Source organism: Trichechus manatus, unplaced genomic scaffold (genome assembly GCF_000243295.1).
Source record: "Trichechus manatus latirostris isolate Lorelei unplaced genomic scaffold, TriManLat1.0 scaffold00036, whole genome shotgun sequence".
Classification (NCBI taxonomy): domain Eukaryota; kingdom Metazoa; phylum Chordata; class Mammalia; order Sirenia; family Trichechidae; genus Trichechus; species Trichechus manatus.
The window spans coordinates 9,326,656-9,338,626 of record NW_004443972.1 but is presented as its reverse complement, the minus strand read 5'-3'; the positions used below and the strand labels follow the sequence as shown (position 1 = coordinate 9,338,626).

General features: G+C 36.3%; 1 protein-coding gene across 1 annotated transcript in view; it reads right to left on the bottom strand.

The window, feature by feature from the left end:
* GALNT13 (polypeptide N-acetylgalactosaminyltransferase 13) overlaps nt 1–11,971 on the bottom strand; it is a 668,619-nt gene that overhangs the window by 262,570 nt on the left and 394,078 nt on the right. The window lies entirely within an intron of this gene.

Genomic DNA, 11,971 nt, shown 5'->3' with positions numbered 1-11,971 from the left:
CCTCCAAGGTCGAGAAGGGGAGTGTTGACATATTGTGGGGTTGTTAACCAATGTCATAAAACAATATGTGTACTGACTGTTTAATGAGAAACTGTTCTGTAAACCTTCATGTAAAGCACAATAAAAAAATTTTAAAAAATTGTTATCACTTTTAGAAATTAATCCTTTTAGTAAAGCTTTTAACTTTGTTTATAAATCCAAAGAAGCCCATATTTCTATTTTTCAAGCAATCCAAAAATGTACGTTTTGGATAAATAATATGTGCACTTCTCTAGGTGGTCATCACAAGCTTAACATGCTTCAATGTGCCAATATATAGATAGACATTCCTGTCATATAAATTTAAACCGTCCTGATTAGAATATGAAAAATGTTACAAGAGGTCCAGAGCATAAACAGAAGTTTATGCAGCTTAAGTTAATTTTAATGTAAAATCTTCTGAAGAGACACAGTATTAAAATAATTCCATAAAATAAAATGAATCCGTCACTCATGAACCACCTAAAACAAGACACAATATAGCATCATGAAAATTAATTTTCCTTCACTACACCAAAAATAAACCCAAACTCATGGCCATGGAGTTGACTGCCACTCATAGAGACCCTACAGGACAGAGTAGAACTGCCCCATAGAGTTTCTAAGGAGCAGCTGGTGGATTTGAACTGCTGACCTTTTGGTTAGCAGCGAAATGCTTAACCACTGCACCACCAGGGCTCCTGCCTTCATTAATAAGTGAACAGAAAATCCAATACAATGTAGGAGATGAAGGCATACAATAAAACAAATACTGATTATGCGCCTGTTGTGATCTTACCCATCTTTTGAAACAATGTAAAATATCACCTATTCAATAATGTGTTCTGCAATATATCCAGGTAAGAATGTATACATACATCTATTATAGCATTTTTCTCAGCATGTATTATTTGTTTAACAAACATTTATTAAGTACCCACAATATGTAAGATACTGTGCATATTAGAAAATCAAAATATTGGAAAAAATATAAGCTTGACTCATAGTCATTTCTTCCCATTCTGGCAGTAGGATTCAAATGATTTCTATGTGCTTCATCATCTTTTGACTTGTAACTCTAGGAAACTCATCATTAAATGAACTTAAAAAACCTCCTTGCTAAGTCAAAAGGTTCTCTCAACCATTTTCCTCAGATCTCCCTTAATCTGCCTACCAAAAATCACACCACTTTCAGAATGCTCATCAAAAAGTATAGTAAAGATTATCATCATCATCAGTGTGAGGAAGATGGAAATAATGAAGAAATGAAGCTGGAAAAGCAGGCTGAAAGCAGCAAAACAGTCAACAATTAGTGGTTTAACGCAGATTACACAGAGCTGCTCAGACTTATCTGAGGAAAAATTATTTTTTCTAAATCAAGATATTTGTATGTTATACTAAATGCCAACAAAAAAGTATGACATACAGATTTCGATATATCATTAAAAATATCAATCTAAAGGCAGATAATTAGCTCCAGCATTTTTATTTCTATTGCACTTTATTTTTATCGTTAAAAGAAAATTCACTCGCAAATATTAATTTTGTATTCGTTACATGTGTCAAAGTTATAACGAACTAATTTACTATTAATGCAGCTATTATGTATACTTCCAGAGCATTTCCTTTATGCCATTATTTAATGTAGCATAAAAATAAAATGTGGCTAATATTTATATTAATTCTTCCTCTTCTTCCTATGTAAACAGTTACTGAGCTGAGAAGACACTGTGAACTAATAATTCATAGGATAATTTTAAGCTATACAAATTAATCATTTTGTTTATGTCAGTTCATCCAGTTATCTCAAATACATAGACTTGTATGAATAGGAATTATGATTTTCATGGTTTCTAATGGGTTTGGCCCCACGCATCTGTAGTTTATTGCACTGTGTGGGCTTGCGTGTTGCTGTGATGCTGGAAGCTATGCCACTGGTATTCAAATACCAGCAGGGTCATCCATGGTGGATAGGTTTCAGCTGAGCTTCCAGACTAAGACAGACTAGGAAGAAGGACCTGGTGGTCTACTTCTGAAAAGAATTAGTCAGTGAAAACCTTATCAATAGCAGCACAACATTATCTGATACAGTACCAGAAGATGAGCCCCTCAGGTTGAAAGGCACCAAAAAGACGATTGGGGAAGAGCTGCCTCCTCAAAGTAGAGTTGACCTTAATGATGTGGATGGTGTCAAGCTTTCAGGACCTTCATTTCCTGATGTGGCACAACTCAGAATGAGAAGAAACAGCTGCAAACATCCATTAATACTCTGCTTGGCAGAGGGTCAGCGAAAAAGCGGAAGACCTTCAACGAGATGGATTCAGACAGTGGCTGCAATGATGGGCTCAGGCATACATTTGTGAGGATGGCACAGGACTGGACAGTGTTTCCTTTTGTTGTACATAGGGTGGGTGAGTGGAACCCACTCGATGGCACCTAATGACAACAATGGGTTTGCAATACATTGAACTGGTGTTGTTGCCTCTATTTCATCAAAGCAATGAGTTCAGCTATGGTAAGATGTGCTGTGACTTTATGTGCCACTAGGAAAGAAAAAAATTATGTCTAATAAACCATTGCACAAAATACAAGCTCAACTCAACTAGTTCAATGAAGTGTGAGATGATAATAAAGTAATAATAACAGTAATTGTTACTATTCCACATTATATACTATGCCGGAAGTTTTAAATGATGTTATTAGTGTTTAAAAATTAGGAAAAAGAAACATTTAAATTACTTTACAGTGTATCTTAATCTTAAATTTAAATATATATCTTCAAATCAAATACAGAAAAAACCATTTTCCCAGGGATAATTTCATTAAAACTAAGCACAGAAAATCAGCTTATACTGAAATCTTGTACATACAGACTAAATACTCTTTTCTCTAAAATCTTTTCAAAAAGTTTGTGAGTATTAAAAAAAAATAGGTAAAGATTATCTCAGGTCATTATTGTAGCAACCTGTCTTACTAAGACATTATTTGTTTTCTTTTACTTACTCATCTAAAGGAGATTGGCAAAATGAGATCCCTGAGTGGTGCAAATGATGTGCATTCGGCTGATGACTGAAAGGTTAGTGTTTGAGCCTACCCATGGTTCCACAGAAGAAAGGGCTGGCTATCTCTTCCATAAAGATTACAGTCAAGAAAATCCTATGGAGCTCGGTTCTACTCTGTAACATATGGGGTCGCCATGAGTTGGAATCGACTCAACCGCAATGTTTTTTTTTTTTCCTAATGGGATTGGAAAAAATTCACTTTATTGTGGAAACACAATGTATATGTGATTAACTTTGAGAATAAAAGTGGCAGACTCTACTATTTATCAGTTTAAAAGGACTATTTGATGTCCAGGAGTCAAATCATCTTCTTGAAACCTGGTATTTCAGTGAAATCATAAGCTTTATCATGGCAATAGTTCATATTTACACTATATTGTGTCTTGCTGAATCTTTAATACTTGTAAGGAAGTGAAAATTTATTTCTTTTTAATTCTGTAAACATATGTGTGTGGCTTTTAATCTTGGTTACACATTGGAATCACCCCATGAGCTTGAAAAAATACTGATGTGTGGGTTTTAGCAACAGATTCTAACTTAGCTGTCTGGGGTGTGGCCACAGGCACTGGATTTTTAAAAAACTCCCTTGATGATTCAAAGGTACAGTCAAAGTAGAGAACTGTCGCCATGGTGGCGTAGTGGTTAAGAGCTTGTCTGCTAACCAAAACGTTGGCAGTTCTACTCCAGCAGCCACTTCTTGGAAACCCTATGGGCCAGTTCTACTCTGTCCTATAGGGTTGCTATGAGTTGGAATCAACTCCACAGCAACAGGTTTGGTTTTTTGGTTATTATTTAACAGAAAAACAGATTTTTTTATTATATGTAAATCTTCTATTTTGCTTCTTTTCAACATTTTTAAATAAGATGCATGAGGTTAATATTTATTTTTGCATTTATATAAAATGAAATTAGTAAGGCACTATTTTCTGTGATTGTTAAGCATGGGAAGTCAGAAAGTCTTCCTCACTACATTTGCAATCTCTTCTATCTCTTCTATGGATATACACTAATGTCAGTACAGTCTTTCGTCTGTTATTTATCAATATATGAGAAATAAATCCAAGTGTGCTACTTTGGAGAGAATACGGGGATAGAATTATGTTTCCAATGTCTGTAACATGAAAACACAGCAAGACAGTGTACCTATTTACCATCTTTCCCCTTGGTGACGCACACATTATGGGAACACAAACTGTTACAATTTGATTTTATCCTTTTCAAAACCATATTGATATTTTCAGATAAGCTATTAAACACAACATTCTACATCAACGAAAGAAAAATTGATTATAAGATGAGAATGTGAAATCACAAAGGATCCATAATTACACAATGATTTAGTTAGACACAATCCATTTAGGACTCAAAACAAAGGCTGTCAACACGGTAGACTGCATGACTTGCTAGATCACTCCTCAGTGACTCAGTGGTTACCTTTCACTGCCTCAATCAAAGAAGATTAATAACAGTAATTAAAAATAAAGACTTGCAAAACAAGTCCTCTATATACTTCTTATTTTTAAGAGCTATGGGAATTGCATTGAAACTTGCAGAACTATGTATGGTTTCTATTTCCCACTCATTAACATTCATACACACAAAGAGAAATACCACCATTCTCCAATGCATCCGTGCAAAGAAACCTGGGCAACAGGAAAGTGGTTCTTTCATAATAATTGAACAACTTAGGGCCGCAAATAAAATGAAGCACTTCATTTTGTCTGGGTATCTGTATGTTGATTCATATTTACATTGTGTTAAGGTCTTCCAACAGTAAGTTCCTATAAGTCATAATTACTCAGGTAATTCAAATAAAAGAAAATCAAATTTTTATTCAACTCCTCCAAACACTGTATATCAAAACCCATGTAGATGCTGTGCTAGTCCTTGGCCTATTTACTATCAGATCCATTCCTTGCTTCTTCCTTTTACTTTTAAGTATTGTGAAGAAGAGCGGGGATTACCCTGCAGGATGCGTTCTCCATACTCCCTTGCTTTTTGGCTTCTGTTTGAAATCAGCCATTGAGACCTCTGGTGGGAGATTGCTGGACTGGAAGAAACAGGAAGCACGTGAATTCCTTTCTCTGCCCTTCTCTAGTTCCATAGAAGACTATTCGGCCCTCCTCCTGACTTGTACCTTGAATATGCCTCAATCATTATTATATTCTTTCACAATAAGTCTATCTCATTCAATAGACTGCTGTTGTTGTTGTTGTTAGGTGTCATGGAGTCAGTTCCAACTCATAGCGACCCTATGTACAACAGAATGGAACATTGCCCAGTCCTGCACCATCCTCACAATCGTTGCTATGTTTAAGCCCACTGTTGCAGCCACTGTGTCAGTCCATCTTGTTGAGTGTCTTCTTCTTTTTCACTGACCCTCTACTTTACCAAGCATGATGTCTTTCTCCAGGGACTAGTCTCTCCTGATAACAAGTCCAAAGTACATGAGAAGAAGTCGCGCCATCCTCACTTCTAAGGAGCGTTCTGGCTGTACTTCTTCCAAGACAGATTTGCCCATGGTATTTTCAATATTCTTTGCCAACATCATAATTCAAATGCATCAATTCTTCTTTGGTCTTCCTTGTTCATTGTCCAAGTTTCGCATGCATATGAGGCAACTGAAAATATCATGGCTTGAGTCAGGCGAACCTTAGTCTTGAAAGTGACATCTTTCCCTTTTAATACTTTAAAGAGGTCTTTTTCAGCAGATTTGCCCAATGCAATACGTCCTTTGATTTCTTGACTGCTGCTTTCACGGGTGAATGAGACCTTTGACAACTTCAGTCTTTTCTCTGTATATCATGATGCTGCGTATTGGTCCAGTTGCGAGGATTTTTGTTTTCTTTATGTTGAGGTGTGATCCATACTGAAGGCTGTAATCTTTGATCTTCACCAGTAAGTGCTTCAAGTCCTTTCAGCAAGCAATGTTGTGTCACCTGCATATCGCAGGTGGTTAACAAGTATTCCCTCCAACCCTGATACCGCATTCTTCTTCTTATAGTCCAGCTTCTCTGATTATTTGCTCAGCATGCAGACTGAATAAGTATGGTGAAAGGATACAACCTTGACGCACACCTTTCCTGATTTTAATCCATGAAGCATCCACAGTTGTATTTGAATGTCTGCCTCTTGGTGTATGTACAGTTTCCATATAAGCACAATTAAGTGTTCTGGAATTCCCATTCTTTGCAATATAGAATGTTATTCATAATTTGTTACGATCCACACAGTCGAATGTCTTCGCATAGTCAATAAAACACAGGTAAACATTTTTCTTGTATTCTCTGCTTTCAGCCAAGATCCATCTGACTTCAGCAATGACATCCCTCGTTCCCTGTTCTATTCTGAATCTGGCTTGAATTTCTGGCAGTTCCCTGTTGATGTACTGCCGCAACCTTTTTTGAATTATCTTCAGCAAAATTTTACTTTCTGAATATTGCAATAGGCTAGGGGATTCTTAATAAGAAGGAAGGGTCATCTTATTTATCTGTGACTCTTCAGTATCCAGCAATCTGTACATCACTAAATATACTTAATAAGAGATGGAATGAAAACTTCACAATGAGGCAGGCATTGTATGAATTATCAGATCAGCTTCCCAATCATATTTCAGTATTGTTATAATCTGAACTAGAGATGATGAAAAACCAATTTTTCTACAATTTTATATATCTTTAATTGATTTTGTTTTTCAAGCTTCTAAAGCCAAGACAAACAAATGAGCAAGGGATAGCGAATGGAAAAAGTATGAGAAAATGAGTCTGCAAGTCTTTCTATTATAACACATTCTCCTCAAGGCTAAGTAACAGCATTCTTATTTGAACATACTGGAGAAAGATCTGTTGTTGAAAAATCTATGTTTGCATCCCTGTTCTGCCATTTAGGATCTGTTAGCAACCTCTCTAAATTTCAGTTTTGTTACTGCCTAAATCAGAGTAAAATGGCAGCCACGTCCACATTGTAGGATGTCTGAGGAGATTAAATGAAATTATAAAGAAAGTATATGAAATGAAATTATTATTACACTATTCTCATATAATGAAGCACTGTATAATATATATAAAGTCTCTAAAATTAATTGAGTCAGTCTTGATGCTAATAGGAGTCTGACCACTGACATGGGCTCTAATAAGGTGAATTTTATCCTTAATTCTCTTAACCAAGCTTCCATTTTATTTCCCACTTCCAATGTAGTTTCCATAACAGATCTGGTATCTAGGTCATCCAGGCTTGAGAACTGCTTTACTTGTTTGTCCAGGACAGCAGTGTAAACTGAAGATTTCGGTCTCTTCCCTTTCAGTTCTTCTAAAATCATATATAGCCCTTAATCCCAAATTTCTCTGACTGGCTCTGATGTTAGATCGCTCTGTTTATTGTTTTCTACTGGAAGAACCCAGAGGGACACGTTCTGCCTGCATACTGGGATCTCTGTTTCTTGCTCTCCTGAACAATTAGGAGCTATTTATCACCTCCTACTACCTCCTACAAGCCAAAGCTGGGACTGCCCTCACTATTTGCTCCCCTCTGCCTGATCACCACATTTTGCAATCCCCACCAGGGTTAGGCCATCTCCTCCACTAGTTAATCCCTGATTTAAGAAATATCACAACTACAGGCCCAGTAACAAGAAGCTAACATTTATTGGTGAATAAATTGTGTAGCAAGCACTGCACTGGAAAACTGAGACCTCCTGCAGCCACACAGTTTAACTATCAGGACTATGATAAAGCTAGAAACTCATAAATAGCTTCACTGCATGCTTCAAGACATTCCAGAAAATAATTTATTCAAACAATGAACTGCTCAAATAGTCCCCTTGTAAGAATAATACGTTGCTCCCATAAGTGAATAGTCCTCTTCTCAGAACAATATATTGCTTTATTTAAAGAGGTAAACATTTTATTACTTTTAACATCTAGCACTGGCATCCCAAACAGGGAAGAAACTCTCTTTGCTAGGGAGAATTCTTTAATAAGACACTTGGTGAAGCAATTATGAAATAGAAGGTGCGAATTTCTAGGAAACAAAGTCAATCATTAACTGCTCTGAAGGAGACAAGGGAGAAACTTTGTTTTGCTTCAGAGAGGGTGGGAACTTGAAAGGTGGGGAGACTAAAGAAATGGGCAAAGAAAGGGCCAGGTCGGGAAGATGTTGCTGTTAGTTGCCATCTAGTCCATTCCAACTCATGGAGCCACGTGCAGACTAGAACGGCTCCATCAGGTTTTCAAGGCTGTGATCTTTCAGAAGCAGATCGCCAGGCCTGTCTTCCTAGATGCCTCTGGGTAGGTTTAAACCACCAACTTTTGACTAGTAGCTGAGCACTTAACTGTTTGCGCCACACAGGGACTTAAGCAAGAAAATCATGTGAGGCAAAAGCAGCCAGTGGACTTCCTTCAGTGATGTAACAGCTGGAGGATTTTAAAAATGAGTATGTCTAAAGTTCAGGTTTGACTCAAGTGTTGCAATGCAACCCCACTTTCTCTCCGATCGTCCATTAAATTTACCCTACTGACATATGTATTGTATTATTGGTTTTGTGATTATGCCTTTAATTTGAGAATGAAGCCAAGTTTCATATCTGGATTTCACTGTTAGGAACAGAGAAGGCAGTCACAAAGGCAATCATACCACCTTAAGTCCAATAATGAATTGCATAAATCTTGTGAAGGGCTCTAGACTTCCACAGATTATTCTCTTGGAATTTAAGCTGACCTTTTCTGGACCTTAAGATGCTGGGTGCCCTCAGCTGACATCCGGGTTATATTTAAATATAAAATTTACTATACATCTAATTTCTACCAAATAAATGGCAACTGTATACACCTATTGGAGTTACTTCCATGACAACAATAGTTAATAAACAGTCTTTTTTTTTTTAGGACATAAAAATGAAAAAGAAGGCCATGAGTATTGTACAAATAAGTTTAATATCCTTTCTATTGTGAAGAATTCTGTTGAATTTCAAAATGAACTGTAACTCAACTCTGCAGCTAAAAGTAAAGAATACTATACAAGTAAGTTTTGTGGCCTTTGTTGCTTTGGAGCATTAATTCGTGAGGTTATTCCCTTTCTGTGACCTCTGCATATAACTATTTCATGCTATTGAATGCACTTAACAATCAGTTGTCTACAGTAAATGCGTTTATTGTATGTGATAATTACAATTAAAGCAACTTTGCAATAAGCTTACTCTCTGCTGCCATTCATAGGTTTAAAAGCTTCCATTTGTTAGTGAAAATAACACTGACTTTTATATCAACAGGCGTGGAAGCTAGACAAAACTTTGCTTCTGCCCTATAAGGCCTTATCCAAGTCAACTCACCATGCTGGGCCCCATGTTTTTCAGCTTTCTGAGACAATGAAACTACCATCCACCCAGGTTCAAAGCCAAAAACTTGGGACTCATAAAGATTCTTCCTTTCCTTTTCCCTCAACATCAGTGAGTCACCAAGTCCTAGTGACTCCTCCCCTCAGTATCTTTTTTATCTTCCCAGCTATTGCATCCTCTCCCTAGACAATTGCTTCTCCCCTCAGTTATCACATGGAGTCAATATGGTGCATTTGTGGAAACATTCTTGTTCCTCAAAATGTATCCTCCTCATTACAGACCAAAATGAAAATCCAAACTCCACTCCTCCATTCAAACTTTTTTGATGGCTCTTCATTGCATAATGATAAAATGGAAAGGCTCCTCAGGATTTGATTCCGCTTCATCTAGTGTTATCTTCTCTCGCTCTCTCATTTAAACTCTTCAGCAATACTGAACATCTCAAAGTTCCTTCAGGAAACAAAGCTCTCTCATGGCCTTATCTCTAACTCTGTGGTATTGTTTTCATTAGCTGCCTTTTAGTGGGTCCTCAACTCATGGTGACCCCATGCACCAAAGACCATTGTGATCCATAAGGTTTTCACTGGCTGATTTTCAGAAGTAGATCACCAGGCCATTCTTCGTAGCCTGTCTTAATGTGGATGCTCCACTGAAACCTGTTTAGCATCATAGTAACATGCAAGCCTCCAATGACAGGTGATGGTTGTGCCTGAGGTGCATTGGTCAGGAATCAAACTCAGGTTTTCTGCATGAAAGGCAAATAAAAATGTGCCTACTCTAGACAGTGGGAGTCCTGCCACCACAGATTTAAAAGATAATTAAGGCTTTGTGACCAGAAAAAGGCACCTTTCCTTCCACTGAGACACACCCCCTTACCACTGTGCACAGCATCAGGAGCAGAGTACAGGCTGGATTTCAGCTACCACTCACCCTTCAGCTGAGTATCTTTGTGCAGTGCACACACTGGACAAGTCTGCATGGATGTCCTGAGGCTAGAAAACGTTAAGTTGCCCTAATTAGGAAGATGATTAATTCTGTTTCCAGAGGTACAGCTGCATCTTTAGATTACGAATTGGGGATGGAATGAATAGTGAACAGAGAGTCAGGCAGGTTATTGCCATTTATTTGAACAAGGTCAAGGTGAAGAGTCTACTCTATTTGTATGGAGTAAAATATGTGGGCTTTGTGACAACATTTTCCCTTTGGCTCAGACAATATTTCCATTTATTTATAGCATTGTTAACTACAAAGCCCTATATATCAATATAAATATATATAAAATAGTATAAAATGTATTCAATAATGAAATTGAATATCATGGATTTCTGACACTAAAGAAATCCTAGAGGGAAAAACTGGACCTTGTTTTCTTGGCATAGGAGCTTACATACCATATGTTTTATATATTTATGAAAATATTTTAAATCCATGAATAAGAACAAAATTAAGATTAAAGTCTCATGTGTGACATAAGTGAACAAACTGAAGCATAGACATCATTGCAATCTTATCTACTAAAATAAAAAACTAAAAATATCAAATAGGAATTGCAAGGTTTAAATGCCACTGAACTGAGGATCAATTAAATGACTGTATACATTATGAATTTCTCTCCTTGCATATTTTTTCACATCCAGTTTTAAAAAGAAATACATTTTTTTTTTCTCTCCACCCACATTATTTTCCCTTGGAGTACAGCCATTATAATCAATAGTAGCAACTTACAAATAATTTTGTGGAGAGGGGGTTTGTCTGATGTTTCCACATCATTAGATTCAGGTAAGCATTTTTTGGCAAGAATACAACAGAAGTGATGTCACACTCTTCATAGCGCATCATATCAGGAGGCACATGATGTCAGTTATTGCCATTAATAATGTTAACTTTGATTATAGAGTAAGGTAGTATCTGCCAGGTTTCTCCACTCTATTTTTCCCTTTGTAATAAATGAATACTTTGTGAGAAGATACTTTGAGAATTTTTTTAATTTCCTATTTTATCAAACTTTCATGCATGCACTGATCATATCATCTATTGATGACTATTTTCTGTAATATACATCTTGTGCATATTTTTTTTCAAATATTTGAAGTTGTATCTTCAGGGGACTTACCTAGAAGTGGAATTGCTGCATCAAATGGTAAATGAATATACAGTTTTATTAGATATTGTTAAATTCCTCTCCATAAGGTTTGTACCAGTTTGCATTACCACTATAAATGTGTGATAGTTTCTGTCTTCCTATAGACTTGCAAACAGAAGTTGTTATCATACTTTTAAATTTTCACTAGTCTGATAGGTGAGAAAAAGTACCTCAGTGTACTTTTGACTTTCATTTTTCTAATTAGCAATGAAGTAAAACATCTTTTAATATATTTAAAAGTAATTTTGTATTTATTCTTTTTGTGAATTGTCTGTTCTAGTCTTTTGCCCATTTTTGTATTGGTGATTTCTTGTTTGTTTTGTTTTTAGCACCTATATTTTTAGGAGTTCTTTCTACCTTAGCTATATTAGCTCTCTATCTCTGATATATGCGGTAATTTTTTTTTTATGAGTTTGA